General features: G+C 39.8%; 1 protein-coding gene across 2 annotated transcripts in view; it reads left to right on the top strand.

Annotated features, from left to right (window-relative positions):
• Window positions 1-16,051, top strand: part of HERC3 (HECT and RLD domain containing E3 ubiquitin protein ligase 3) — a 110,504-nt gene that overhangs the window by 14,009 nt on the left and 80,444 nt on the right. The gene's annotated exons all lie outside the window — the stretch shown is intronic.

Raw genomic sequence — 16,051 nt, 5'->3', positions numbered from 1 at the left:
GTTCAATAGTATGGCAAGACTGGTGATAGAGGGTAAAAGGTGCTGTGCATATTTAAAGTCCATTGGTTTGAATTACTTTTCTTCCTACCTTTTTTGTGTAAGGTTGACCTTCAGTATACATGTAGTGTGAATCTATGAGGTACCTTCTCAATGTTGGATTTTGGAGTAGAAGTGATGATGTTTAAATGAGTCTCCTTGTGGTGAGAAATGGTAAGATAGGGTCTTCAATTGTGACCATGTTGTGTGTTTTTACACTAACATGGGCATATGTCATTTTGTTTGTTACTATCTTTTTTTATTCAATCCAAATCAAGTGAGGCTACCTACCGAAGTTTCATTAAAGAAGAGCCTTGCTGTTTTTTCTAGATGATTTTATCTAGGAAGGTGTTCGTGTTCATCTAGGAAGGTCAGTTTGGCATTAGGATGAGCTAAATTTTTTCTGTGACACACTGTCTCCCTTCTTTCTCATATTTATTGTCTCCGATAGCAAGTGGCTGTGTTCCGTAGTTCACCTGTCCGAATGTCAGTATTAATTTATAAATTAATAATGTTGATCATTGGATAAAGGGCTATCAGGCTGGTCTTAAGGAAGGAAAATTACGAAGTATGTGAAGTATGATATGTGGGCTCCTTCCCTGTTCTTTGCTCCAGGTTCCTTCATTGGAGCCCTCCCTCAGATGTCCCACCAGGCCTGCTCCCTGGAGCAAATCCTAATGTTTTAGTCAGGGGTTTTCTAACATGAGGGCCCTGGACTCTTGGGATTTCACAGAAAGAGTTTCAGCATGGGCCATGTGTATTTACATGTGCAATGCACCTGATACTACAGGTTTTCAAATGTAAGTAGATTCTATTCATTAAAATAAAATTTTAGTAATGGTGCTACCAATTCATAATTGAGTTAGTAAATCCTATCCATTATGTGTTTTACCAATTAATATGAAAGTATAATATGTAGGAAGGTTTTTGATTTCTAAAAAAAAATTTTTTTTTTTTTGGAAAAGATTAAAAACCAAGGTCTTTCCCTTTCTCCTGTTAAAACTCACTTGAGTCTTACATAAAACCCGTACTCTTGCTCCGTTGCCCCCAATGAGAGCCAGTATCTAACAGTTAATGCCTAGAGAGGGATTAATGGCAAGTCACAGTCCAGCAGCTTGGTCTTTCCCATGGGAATGTGTATACTCAACCAGGACTTAGAGACATGTAAGACCTACTTCATACCAATAGTCCTTAAAGGATTTGTACTCACCCTGGCCAGTCTTTGAAGGAAGATGAGGAGGAGATCTTTCCAGTACTGCAGAGAGAACACAGGGTGAACCTTGGAGTCAGACAAACCTAGTGCAGGTGTTACTCATCTCTGATTGTATGTCTGAGCCTCAATTCCCTTTCCTATGAAAGGGGACTTCCTGTCCTAGTGTAGCTCTTGATGCAGTAGATTCAAATTGTAAAGACGACTCTGCAAAGCTACCTATGACCTGTGAATCTGCCCTGCCCAGGCCCCCCTGTCTGTCTGCTCTGTGACTCTGCCTTCTGTGGCAGCCTCCTTGGACACCTTTGTCTTAGAACCTGAGGTGAAAGGATTCAAACAGGGGTCGCACCTGAGAAAGGAAACAAAGAGCTTACAGTACAAGGATAGCAAAGACCTGTGGGAGGCACCATGGTGAACACATCTGAGTGCAATGTGGCATTGTTCCAGTGGAGCCTTCTGACACAGCTCTATAGAGTTAGTGGTGGGAGGTTTGTGGGCTCTGCGAGTGACTGAACAGGAGCAGTCACAGCTTCTGCCTGCATACCCAGTCAGGCCAACGCCTCGGCCTGCAACTGTTCCCTGTAGGCAAGGCTGAGTGATTGAAAGAGACTTGAGCCAGAGGTGCCTCAAGAAGGCTTTTGGATTCCACCACAGAACCCAGCCCATGCTTGTAATCTAAATTTGTAATAAGCAAGGCTGTAGTGTAAATTACAATAGATTCCAGAAATTTCTGTTGTTGGCTAAGCTTGTCTGTTAATTATAAACTCCACAGCAGCTGTGGAATAGTGCCTCTTTGAATGGAAAGATAATGTGGGTGGGCACCTCCCTCTCTTTAACTTTTTTCTTTGGTAGGTGGGTTCTAAATTGGGGACCATTTGGGTTTATTTTTAATGAGTGGGAAAAAGAGAATGAGCTTGTTTTCTCTGTGTGTTTATTGAGAACTGTGACCTGGAGAGCTGCTAGGCATGGGGCGGGTAGGGGTAGTTAGTGACAGACAGACCCTGTTTCAGGGCGCCTGTGCTGGCCCTGGCCTGCAGGAATGTTATCCCCAAATAACCCCTGTGGTGTTTGGGAAGGGAATTTGATAGCAGACCACTTCCTCAGGATGCTTCTGGGGGCAGTGGGTGGGTTTGTGATTTTAAATCGGTATCATTGCCCAGACCAAGGGTGTGAAAGGCTAAAAAGAGCGAGGGGAAGGAAAGATGGAAGAAGATGGGGTAGGGGATACACTGTGATGAAACTCTTCTGTTAGAACATGTTTCCTTGAGTCTGTCCTGCCAATTGATCAATTTATACATGTTGTCTAACTGGCATGGTTAAAAAGTACACACATTTATTTTTATGGAGGACTCCTGTACCTGTGACATAGCAGTGGTATAAAGCACACACACAATGATTTTAAAGAGTTTTTTTTCTCCTTGAGAACATCTAATAGTTTCCTATTGCTTTTGCGGTTCCTGATGCTGCTGTGCTTTTCTTGTACTCTCATTTCTTCTTAGTTCTGCCCTTATGTGACCAACTTTGTGTGTTTGTGTGTGATGGGGAGAGGGCGGTTCAAGGATTCATCAAATACTGAAACTCCTTGTTATTAAAGGCCTCATATTTTCCCAGTGTGTTGGGCAGCTTGGGGTTCTAGCTTAGGTATGTCACTGACTCATTCATTTGTGTGTTGGCCAAAGGCAAAGAGCCCTATGATTCCCAGAAGCATTTTTTGTGGGCACAGTATCAAAGCTTCATCTAAACTCAGTGTCCAGATTTTTTTTTTTTTTAAGTGTTGGATTGGAGCACCTGGGTGGCTCAGTTGGCTCAGATCATGATCTCATGGTTTGTGGGTTCGAGCCCCGCATTGGACTCTATGCTGACAGTGTGGAGCCTGGAGCCTGCTTCAGATCCCTGTCTCCCTCTCTCTCTGCCCCTCCCCTGCTTGCTCTCTCTCTCTCTCAAAAGTAAACATTAAAAAAAATTTTTTTTTAAGTGTTGGATTGTAACTGTTTTGCATATTCTTCTTCCATATGACTTTTCTGTCCTTCATTCTCCCTATTACATGATGATGTAAATCTTACCTCTCCCCCAAAATCAGGGATAGTTTCAGTGACAAGGGCATCGTAGGGTTATTACTAACTGATTTCCTCATTTTTTTGCCCATGAATTCATCTCATAATTTCCTGAAACCTAGAGTTACAGAGCTACATTATAGGAAGATTTGTGTGCCTCCCCTCCTTTTTAATATTTTTTTTAAAGAGGAAGCAAAACATGAGTTTTTCCTCCTAAATTATGTTTCTTTTAATTAATGGTTTTTTGTAAGTAAAGCTACTAAGCTGTACCTGAACATTAAGCACATCTTGAAATATTTTATTAAACTAAAATAGAAACTGGTTGCCCATAGAAAAAAAAAATTCAAGAATTTTACCTTAGTTTACTGTGCTTCTCTTATTTCTACCCAGCCACATTGTCAGCACTGTATTCTTCAGGTAATCCACAAGTCTCCTTTCCCCATGTATACTCTGAATTTTCCTATTGGGATTTTAGCCCAAGCTAATCCTTGTGTTATTAGGGATGTCTGAATTTATAGAAACCTCTTCTAACCTTTCTTCCTATTTGAGTAGGCAAGAACTGTGATAGGTACAATTATTTAATCTAACTTGACTATGTTAAAATTTTAAAATTCTGCATTGACATCTCAGGAAACCTTTTCATAGCAAACCTCAAGGATAACCATTTGTAAGCAGACTCAATATTTTTGTGCAACCCTGTTTGATTCATATCTATGATTGGTTCCTTTTCCTTCCTCCTCACTTAGTTTCTCCCTTTCTTGCAGGTAATTTAATCCGATTCACATTCACACTTTGTATTCAACCTAAGCATTTCCATAACGCCCATCACCATATGTAACAGCTCTCCCGCTGTTTGATAAATGAGGTTTATAAAGCAGAATATTTCAAAAGCAGCAATTCCCAGAGCTGTGGTTGCTGCTAACCCTGGTAGAAGTAACACTTTCAGCGAGCTTATCAAGTTGCTCGAGGGCATCTGAAGGACACAGTAACTCTGTCATGTTAATCAGCTTTTGCCAAAAAGCAAACTAGCTGAGCTGAAAGGATATTGAAGACATCTTATAATGACTTCCTATTATTGAAGTGCATATTTCTGTGGGCATACTCTGATATAAAAGGCAGAAAGTGCCATAGGAAATGTTCCGATCTCAACATTGGACTGTTTGGAGCCCCATCCTTTCCTCATTAGGAGTGGCAGGTGGTCCAGGAGGCTGCACAGCCCTTTCTGATGATGATGATGATGACAAAGGTAGTAATCAAACCCTATGGAATGTGATGACTTCTTTTTAGCTGAGTGGACAGCTTTCTAGTTCAAGAGGTTTGGAGTTCAGGAGCCAATATTATTTAATAATTTTATTTCCTGGTATGGTTAATCAAAAATTACTTTTTCCTGTCTGTACTCAGACTACTTTCTTTAAAGATACTTGAAAGTTTTAGAAAATATGTACTTATTTATAAGCATATTCTTTAATGTGAGGTGTTATTTGTGACTTGTAAAAATTTGCAGTGTTACTTTTAAGTAATTAGCGCAGTGGTTTGCATCGTGATACAAGAGACTCCCTTCATTTGTTAATTGTAGAAGTGGTTAACTATAGATACTATAATCGCTTTCTATGTGCTTGACATTTTTAACCTAATTCTCATGACAGTTCTGTAAAGTAGGTCAGTATTATCATTCCAGGTATATATAAAAGAGAGCAGGAAAGGGAGTTGAGTTTCAGTTTTGCTTGTGTGCTGACAGTTTGGTTTTAGTAATCCTAGAATTTTGTCGATGGACATCTTTTTAACCTCAGGCTGATTGGAAAGGCACAACAGAATTTTATTCTCAGAACTGTTTTTCTTGTTAACATTTAATTTCCACTCATTCCTTACAAAAGAAATAAAAAGGATGTAAACTTGGTCACTGAGAAACTTGTATTCTTTAATTTACTGGTTGAATAACCAGATATTGTCAAGGTGTTTTGATTAAAGATATGGAGAAATAATTCCCTTTTCATCTTTAAAATCATCAGATGACTGTCAGCTTGTTCTTTTATACTCTTCTGGGTGCCAGGTAATCTGGGGGAAAAGACACGTGATCATTCATAGGCAGATATATATTGCCTTGCAATTTGCCTCTTGTTCTTTGTTCCTTTATTTCCTCAAATTATTTATTTCTTATTCAGTCACTGATTGAGCAGATATTTACAGAGTGACTGGACTACTAGATTCCTCATTTGTTGTAGTTATTGTTGGAACACGATGCATTTAGTGCAAATCCTATCCTTTGGGAGTTTATAGGCTAGGAGGGAATGTAAGATGTGTTTCTGTAAGGATTAAATAATACAGCTCACCATGTGCTGAGCAAGTGATCAGGGTTCTAAATGTGTCAAAATAAGAGTTGTAGTGAAGAGTTAGGTCTAAGTCAGGTTACCGACAGTACTAAATTCAGATTTCTAACAAATGGCATCTTTTACAACCACACACATATCAAGTTCATGTTTATCTTAGGATTGTGAGCTTGTGGGAGAACTGAAAGCTAGCATTTCAGAGAAGGGGCAGCTTTGGTAATGGTGTCATTCTCCAGGGATTTCCCATGTTTTCAGTGGGTTAAGTCCACCCTTTAGTTCTGAATTTTTGTGTTGCAGTAACAATTTTGTCATTTGGCAGTTTTGATCATCTCTTGTATACCTTGGTGATCTGTGATCTTCATAGATCTAGGAATGATAAAATGTTTTTAAGAAATTTATCAGTCTGGATGGTATATGTCTCTTCAGCTGGTATTTTACAGTTCTTCAGGAGCTACCAAAATCTGAGTAAATGCACTTTCATAGCATGTAATGTTGAAATCTTTGGTAACTCTCCAACAGATAGACTGTCTCATATCCTTGCAGACTTTGAATCAGGTTTTGACTCATTTTAAGACATGTATTGTAATTTCTATTATAATTATTAAATGACTCATAACAGTTGAAATTGTTATTCTGAGTGATTTTCATTTGGAGTGTTAGCTAATTATGGAGGCAGCATAGTGAATAAGAGCATGGATTCAGGAGCTAGACTTCCTGTATTGTTATCCTGGCTCTGCCACTCACTGATTGTGTGATTCTGGGAAGGTTGCTTAACCTCTCTGTGTCTCAGTTTTGTTAGTTGTGAAACTTGGATAATAATATCTACAAATTAGGATTTTTGTGAGGATACAATAAGTTGTATCTTGGGTTTTTGGAATAATGTCTGGCCCAAAGTAAGCACTCAGTTAGTGCTACCAGTAGTAACAGTAGTATTGTAGTAGTATGTGTTAACATCTTCCATTACATTTTTTTTGATCCTACTATTCCAGCATATTAAATTAATAAATTCATTATATATGTATATATTATATATATAATAAATTCATTATATATTATATATATATATTTTTTTTGATCATTTTTATAGGTTCCCTTAACACTATAGGATCTGATGAATGGTCTTTGCATACAGGGGAGGGAGATGATATAAGCTACGGTCATTAAGAGAGACTTCACATGTTATGTGAGTTCTAAAGGATGGTCTGTTTCTTGATCTTCAGTTTTTTGGGGTCTTTCACCTTATTGGTCCCAAGAAAAACATTTTGCATATATTGGGCACTCTGTAAAAATGGGTTATCCACATATGGACATTCATGTATATATGTAATCTTTATGCCATGGTTAACATTGCCTCCAGCATTCTGGTCCAAAATTGCAAAGAGAAGTGAAGCAAAATAGGCATCTGTGGACATTATAGTACACCAAAGGCTTCTTTGTGATGCTTCTGGAGGACTTGAAGTGGTTTGGCGACAGTTAGTGGGGTGATTTGATTTTGCCACAGGTTCAGAAAATAGAGTACAATCAATTTATGCCGAGCCCAGCTGAATTCTGTGTGTGATTACTTTAGTTTTCCTTTTAGCTTTGATGGGCGTGCATCTTTGGGCAGGGATCTAAATGACCTGAAGGAAGGTTAAGTGGTTTTCCTTTCTGCATTCTGCAATCACCTAAGAAGAAATCACTTTGGAGTCTGAACCTGTCTAATCCCTGCTTCCGTTTTCCCCCTCCTAAATGGGCCTATATTAGGATGCTCTCAACTGTAAGTAACAGAATACTAAAATACGGCAGGAACAGTGAGTAAAACTGTGTATCTCTTTATAGAGGTCTAGGATTGGTTAAATCAGTGGCATAACGACATTATCAAGGACGTAGGTGCTTCCCATCTTTCTGTTCTGCCTTCATCATTTTGTTGTCTTTCTTCCCTGGGCGTGTCCCTTCCTAGTCACAAGGTAACCGCCACAGTTCCAGGCATCACATTCTCACACAGCTGTATTCAAAGGCAGACAGGAAGGGGAGTTTTCTTGTGTGTCATTTTTTAAAATGGAGAAAACCTTGCCTAGGAGCCCCCTCGTATATGCTCTTTTGCCTCACTGGCCAGGCCTGGGTTACCGTAGACCAGTCACTGGTGTGCCTGAGTAAGTGAAGTAGCAAATATCTGTCTGGCACAGTCAAGGGTCCTCTCCTAGGACTGGGGAGGGGCCCAGCAGCCCTAAGAGTTCTGGTGCAAGGAAGAAGTGGGTGATGGCTGATAGGTGAGCAACACAGTGTCTTCCGCGAGGTTGGTTTCATATTGTGTGCATACTGGTGGGATCTTTGACACCTTAAAGTGGAGTCATGGAGTTTTATTTTTGTTCCATATTATAATCTATAGTTCCCTTTATGGAATCAATAGCAATACCTTAACATCAGCTTTTATAACAACTGATGGCTGCCCTTATGAGGCAATGACTTTATGATGTTTATGGTATATGATATGGAATTGTGTATTTTTTTAAAATGTATTTTTTCATGTTTGTTTATTTTTGAGAGAGAGAGAGAGAGCAAGCATGAGCTCGGGAGGGGCAGAGAGAGAAGAGGCAGAAGATCTAAAGTGTCTTTTTCACTGACAGCAGAGAGCCTGATGCGGAGCTTGAATTCACAAACCATGAGATCATGACCTGAGCCGAAGTTGGATGCTTAACCAAGCAGCCACCCAGGTGCCCCAGGAATTAGTATCTTATTCATCTTTGTATTTCATTGCTAAGCACAGTGTAGTAGGCACATAGTGTAGGAAATATGGTGAATAAAATGTCTCTTAGGCTTTACTGTTTTGTTGCTTTGCCATGTACTGTATGGGTTCTGGGAGATTTCTGGGGTTAGGTCAACAAAGATCACAAGTGGTCTTTAAAGAAAATCACAGAATTTTAAGGATGGAAGATAAAAGAGTGACTTGAGTGATAACTATTCCATTTATGAGGCTTCACAGAACAAACAATGGGCTTAGTTAGTATCACACAGCAGAACTTCTCTAAAGGGAGCTTTAGTAGACTTGGCAACTTCAGCTCAGTAAACTTTATCACTTTTACCCATTTTTAATCAGACAGCAAAAATCTTGAATGTCTTGAGAGCATTGCCTTTAGCAAATAGTATCACCTGGGCCATGAATCAGGTGTTCATTTATTAGCAGTCCTCCTGCATTTAACTGTCAAACTAATATAAAGTCATGAAATGAGGCAGACACTAAAACACACCGTTTCCAGTGTCTTCCAGCCCTTACCACCATACCTTTTCCTGGCAGTAAGTAAATTTCTAGGTGAGTAAGAATATCCATTTGTTAATACAATTGATACAAATACCTTCCAGTAACGGGAGGCTTTAAAACAATTATTTTTAATGTTTATTTTTGAGAGAGAGAGCACAAGCGGGGCAGGGCAGAGAGAGGGGTACAGAGGATCCAGAGCCGGCTCTGCGCTGACAGCAGTGAGCCTGATGTAGGGCTTGAACTTGTGAACCATGAGGTCATGACGTGAGCTGAAGTTGGACACTCAACCAATTGAGCCACCCATGTGGGTGAGTTTATGTATAAGGCAGTGGTGGATGGATGGGAGTGGAATTTTGTAGTGATGTGGAGATTTATGCTTCTTGCCAGTTCTCTAGCTCACTGATATGGTTGTAAGATTTCTTGGGTCTGATTTAGAGTCTGCATTTATTCCTAGGTGCTTTACCAGCAAGGTTTGCTTTGCCACTATGCTGTTTTTTTGGATGCCAAAATTAGCCTATTATGTTGAAAGTTTAATTTTCTTTCTTGTGATATTTTTCTCCTTTGATACTCTATCAGGTATTGAAATGAAAACATTTGCAGTGGGCTCAGACTTCCAAAGGAATATGATTTACCTCATTAAAATTTGAGAGTGAGAACTTTCCATGAGGTCTAGTCACAATAGCATCTCAGCCTGTCAGCTATTTGGGGAGTTGTTCATACTGCTAGGAGAGTTATAAGGCTGTACCTTTTTCTTTTCCTTAATGCAACTACAATAACATTGACTATATTTCCTGTGCTGTGCTTTTCATCCCCATGACTTATACATTCTGAAACTGGAAACCTGTAGCTCCTACTCCCCTTCACCCATTCTGCCCATCCTCCCAACCCCTTTCTCTCTGGCAACCACCTGTATTCATGGGTCAGTTTCTGCTTTTTTACTTGTTTATTCATTTGTGTTTCTGATTCTACATATAAGTGAAATATATGGTATTTGTCTTTCTCTGACTTATTTCACTTAGTATAGTATGCTCTAAATCCATCCATGTTATCACAAATGACAGGATCTTATTCTTTTCTTATGGCTGAATCATATTTCACTGTATGCATATACCAATTTTCTTTTTTTTTAAACAATTTTTTTAATATTTATTTTTGAGAGAGAGAGAGAGAGAGAGAGAGAGAGAGAGGAGATGAGTGGGGGAGGGGCAGAGAGAGAGAGGGAGACACAGAATTCAAAGCAGACCCCAGGCTCTGAGCTGTCAGCACAGAGCCTGATGTAGGACTCAAACCCACAAACTGCGAGATCATGACCTGAGCCAAAGTCGGATGCTCAACTGACTGAGCCACCCAGGTGCCCCATATACCACATCTTCTTTATTCATTCATCTATCGATGGACACTTAGGTTGCTTCCATATCGTGGCTATTGTAAATAATGCTGCAGTAGACATAGGGGTGCATATCTTTTGTAATTAGTGTTTTTGTTTTCTTTCACTACCCAGTAGTGAAATTACTAGATTGTATGGAATTGCTGTTTTTAATTTTTTGAAATGCCTCCATACCATTTTCCATACTGGCTACACCAATTTAGAGCTCTTTGCCCTCCCCCCCCCCCCACCTCTTTTCAAAGTAATATTAATGAGAGCTTGCAGAGAGTCCTTAAAAATTTAAAGAACCTGTTTTCCACTTTGCATAGATTTGTGGTCGGTGTACTTTATCAAGTGAAAAGGATCATTTATTGGTGTGGAATTGGCCTAGTGCTGTATGAATAGTGCTGATCATGGTTAAATAGATTGTGCTGAGTGAGACAGCAGGTTCTACATTCTGCATGTACTCAGAGTCTGTGGGGCGCAGGAATGGGGCGGGGAGGTGGAGAGTGGGGGCCCATTATGCCTTTAGGTGCAAGTCGCCTGGTTTCCTTTAAGGAGGTGAAGGCCGCTGGTGGGCCATCCTGGGTCTTCTCCAAGCCCAACTAGAAGTAAGAATACTGGCAACCAGGAGAAGAGAAAGGGAAGACAGGAAAAGTGGAGATAGCAGTCATGCTGAGCTCACCAGGAGGCACAAATTAAGTGTTCTTTTTTTCTTCATATGGAGGAAAGAAGGCAGAGGTAATTATGGAGTGTTTTTATTTACTGTGAACTAGCACATGATAGAGATACCCCAAACCAGCTAGTCATGAATGAGAAATTGGAAGTTTTTCTGTGATGTTTTTATGAGTATTACCCTATGCTTTACCCATCTTACTGTTTTTCATTCTTCACTGAGGGTAGTTTCTGAAGCACAAAAGCTTTGGTGAATGTGTTTAGTATTTGCACTGTGGAGATGTTAGTGGTAAACAGTATATAGGCATTCTGGCGATTTCATGCTCTCCTGTTGGTCACTGGGTATAATTCAGATTGACTAGATGCCTGTCTCCTTTCTTCTTTAATATTCTAGCTTTAATATAAAGCTTCCTTGGCTAGTCTTATAGGGAGGATGACTCATCTTTAGGTTTTCTAAATAGCGACTTTTATATTTCTAGACTGACCCAGTGTGACTAGGAAGGGGTGAGCCAAGTTCCAGAGATCAGTGAAGGGATAGGTCTCTCTTCCCCTGCCCGTTTTTCTGTCTGTCTCTGTGTCTCTCACTCAAACACACACACACACACACACACACACACACACACACACACACACACCAGCAGACATAGGTTGAATGAAGGGAGGGTTCCAGTACACTTCACCCAGGATTGGGCAAGGCCATTGGACCCATAGAATTTCTTTCTCTTACCATTTTATGAGCTCAGGAAAAAAATCAAACTCTTATTCCATCTCCTCACTGCCCATCCCTTTAGTTTTTTTAATTTTTTTTAATGTTTATTTATTTTTGAGAGATAGAGACAGAGTGTGAGTGGGGGAGGAGCAGAGAGAGAGAGAAAGACACAGAATCTGAAGAGGCTTCAGGCTCTGAGCTGTCAGCACAGAGCCCGATGTGGGGCTCAAACTCACAAGCCATGAGATCATGACCTGAGCTGAAGTCGGACGCTTAACTGACTGAGCCACCCAGGCGCCCCTGCCCATCCCTTTATTAAATCACTGTATGAATTACCATTTAACTGCCTTGATTTAGATATTTGGGTCAGAAAAACACTGTTTTCAAGTTTGTCCACAGTTTTAATGAACCATTAACTCTGGCAGTGTTCCAGCCACACACAGCTGTCTCGAGACCTGAGGACTGACTCTCTAGTGTCCAGCGGGGGAGCTTCAGGCTTTAGTGCATGTGGATGAAACCAACCAGGGAAAGCTCTGTGACAGGAAGGGCTGGAGGGAGCCAAAGACTTAAATGAATTCTTTTCTGTTCCACCGTGGGTACCTCCTCTCTGTCCCTTGCTTGGACTGAGTGTCATCATGATCAGGCCAGAGCTGCAAATCAAGAAGAAGCCATTGGTCTTTTTTCACTTCTTTTGTTCCTCTTCCTTTACTGCATTCTTGACTCTGAATTTTGTACATCACTGTTTGTTTAATTTGTATATTTATATTAAGGACTAGGGCACTTTGACTTTCTTTATGCTTTAATACAGAATTTATTTCTGGTGAGGATTGCATGGCTGCCCAGGTGAGTCAGGCATATGCTACCAAGGCATTTCAGTGGGAAAGGATGGTTCACTTGATAAATGGAATTGTTAGAGTTGGCTGTTTACCTGCAAATAGACCTAGACCCCATAGCTCACTCCATATTCAAAAGTAACTTCCAGATGTATGAAGGACATAAATGTGAAAAGTAAAACTGCAAAAACAATAGGAAAAAAATTAGGGGAATGTGTTTAGAAGCTTGATACAGGTGGTCCAGGAGCCATAAAGGATAATGATTGGCAGGTTTGCATTAAATTAAATTTTTTCTGTGATACAAGGCATTCATGAACAAAACCTAAAGATGAGTCTAGGTTGAGAGAAATAGTGCCATGAATTACCAGATAAAGGCTTCATATCTCAAATATACCAGGGCATCTTCAAGTTGATTAGAAAAAGATAAGCAACCCTGTAATGAAATGGACATTTTACAGAAGAGTACTTACAAATAGCCAATATGTGAAAGGAAATGAAAATTAAAATGAGATACCATTTTTTTTGTCTGTTTGGCAAAAAATTTCAGAGAGTAATAATATTCGCTGCTCACTGGTACTGAAAAATGGGCAGTCATGCGCTGATTGAGGAAGTATGAGCAGCTACAATCCTTTCTGTAAATCACCTGGCTGTATTTAGTAAAATTTAAAATGGTTATACCTTTTGAATAAGCGGTTATATTTTTAAGCTTCCTTACACAAATAAAAATATTAATATATAGCAGAAGGAAATATTTCTAAGGATGCTTACTGCAGCAGCGTTTTCAGTGGCAAAGTAATGGAAACAGCTTGCTCATCCTCTAGGGAAGAGGTTGAATAAATATAACGGACAGTCAGAAGATAAAGCTTTAAGTACCATCTTTTATGCTGTTGACTCACAAATTATTTCCAGCCTTAACTTCACCGAATCCCAGGCTTGGTATCCATTTAAAATCTCTACTTGGATGTGTAATTGGCATCTTAAGTTTAACATATACCAAGCCAAACCTGATATTTCTTTTAAACCTGTTCTCCACCCCTTTTTCTCTTATTTTGTAAATGGCAGTACCAGCCGTCAGGTCACAAACCTTGAAGCCATCCTGGAACCCACCCTTTTAACTTTACTACCCTGTGAATTCCGCCCCGCCCCCAACCCTGCTATTTTCCTTCCCCACTTTGTTTTTCTTCATAGTTTAGGCCTGTCTCATATACTGCATTCTCTCTTTGTCTTGTCTTTGTCTTTCTCATATTTCTTTCAGCTCCATGAGGATCAGGACTGTTTTGTATCTCCAACACCTAGAATAGTATCTGGCATATTTAAGTGCAGCCTTCAGTAATTATTATTATCATTTTTTATTTATTTTGTATTTTGAGAGAGAGAGGCAGAGAGAAAGGGAGAGAGAGAGAATCCCAAGCAGGCTCCACAGCATTAGCGTGGAGCCTGATGCAGGGCTTGAACTCACAGAACTGAGAGATCATGACCTGAGCCTAAACCAAGAGTTGGACGCTTAACCAACTGAGCCACCCAGGTGCCCCAGTAATTATTTCTTGAATAAATGAATGATTATATCATGAAAGAAACAGAGTTACTAATTAAGGACTATAGAATCCCTTTTTGTAGAAATAAAATCAAGCCAAATAAGTCAGAGAAAGGCAAGTGCCAAATTGTTTTACATATATGTGGAGCCAAAAAAAAAAAAAAAAAGGAAAGGAAACTCAAGCTTATAAATACAGAGAACAGATTGGTGGTTGCCAGAGACAGGGGGTGGGGTGGGGAAGGGTGGGTGAAATGGAAGACGGTGGTCGAAAGGTGTAAATTCCACTTATAAAATAAGTAAGTCCTAAGGATGTGGGGACTGTCATGAACAGTACTGGATTGTATATTTGAAAATTGCTAGGAGAGTAAATCTTAAAAGCTCTGATTACGAGAAGAAATTTTGTAGTTAGGTGTGGTGATGGATGTTAACTAGACTTACTGTGGTGATCGTTTTGCAGTATATATAAATATCGAATTCTTATGTTGTACTTAATATAATGTATGTCAATTTTACCTTAATTAAAAAAAAAGTTAATTGCAGCTCCGTGAAAAAAAAAAAGTCAAGCCCAAACTTTATTGAAAAAATTATGTCCCTTTGATTTTTCCGTCATGTGACTGTTATGTGGAATTTATTTCTAGACAGGCTTACTGAACATTAGCTGTCAGACATTTGCTTGTTGGCCTGTAATGATCTGCATGTTTGTAGGTATGAAGCTCCAAGAAAGAAAGGTCACCCCTAGAAGTACTGCTTGCACTCCTACAGCAGAGTGGCCTGATTTGCAGTTGAGGACGTTTTTATGAAATCAGTTGGAAATATAGTTGACTCTTGAACAACACAGTGGTTAGGGGTGCTAACCCCTATGCTGTCAAAAATCCATGTATAACTTTTGCCTTCCCCAAAACTTAGATACTAATAACCTACTGTTGACTGGAAGCCTTGCTGATAATATAAATAGTCAATTAACACATGTTTTGTATGTTATATGTATTATATACTGTGTTCTTAGAATAATCTAGAGAAAAGAAAATGACGAGAGAGGGGTGCCTAGGTGGCTCAGTTAAGCAGCCGACTTCAGCTCAGGTCATGATCTCAGGGTTTGTGCGTTCAAGCCCTGTGTTGGGCTCTGTGCAGACAGCTCAGAGCCTGGAGTCTGCTTTGGATTCTGTGTCTCCCTCTCTCTGCCCCTCCCCTGCTTGCACTCTGTATCTCTCTCTCTCTCTTTCTCTTTGTCTCTCTCTCTCAAAAATGAACATTAAAAAAATTAAAAAGAAAATGTTGAGAGAGAAAATACATTTACAGTACCATACTGTGTACGTGTATATATGTGTGTGTGTATATATATGTGTGTGTGTGTATATGTATATATATATATAAATATATATATCCATATATATGGATATATATGGATATATATATATGGATATCCATATATATATATATCCATATATATATATAAATCCATGTGTAAGTGGACCCATGCAGTTCAAACCTGTGTATTCAAGGGTCAGCTGTACATTGTTGGTGCTGGGGACCCAAATATATTGAGTATTGACATCCTACAATGTCTTAGTTCCCTTACCCAAATATGTATTGAGTTTTTTGTATCTTAAAACTATAAGTATTCCAGGGGTGCCTGGGTGGCTCAGTCGGTTGAGCATCTGACTTCGGCTCAGGTCATGATTTCATGTTTCATGAGTTCTAGCCCCGCTTCGGGCTCTGTGCTGACAGCTTGGAGCCTGGAGTCAGCTTTGAACTCTGTGTCTCTCTCTCTTTCTCTGCTCCTTCCCTGCTTGCACTCTGTGGTAGATAATTGTACTTGGATTGCTAGGACAGAGTGCTGCTGACTCAGGATTGTACTCGTCTTCCACTCTGAGACATCATTTTTTTTAATGTTTATTTATTTTTGAGAGAGTGGCAGAGGGGGCACGAGAGAGAGGGAGACACAAAATCTGAAGCAGGCTCCAGTCTCTGAGCTGTCAGCACAGAGCCCGATGCAGGGCTTGAACCCACAAACCTGAGATCATGACCTGAGCTGAAGTTGGATGCTTAACTGACTGAGCCACCCAGGC

Source organism: Acinonyx jubatus, chromosome B1, assembly GCF_027475565.1.
Source record: "Acinonyx jubatus isolate Ajub_Pintada_27869175 chromosome B1, VMU_Ajub_asm_v1.0, whole genome shotgun sequence".
NCBI lineage: Eukaryota > Metazoa > Chordata > Mammalia > Carnivora > Felidae > Acinonyx > Acinonyx jubatus.
Note: the sequence above shows the minus strand (reverse complement) of the source record. Positions and strands in the feature narration are given on the sequence as shown.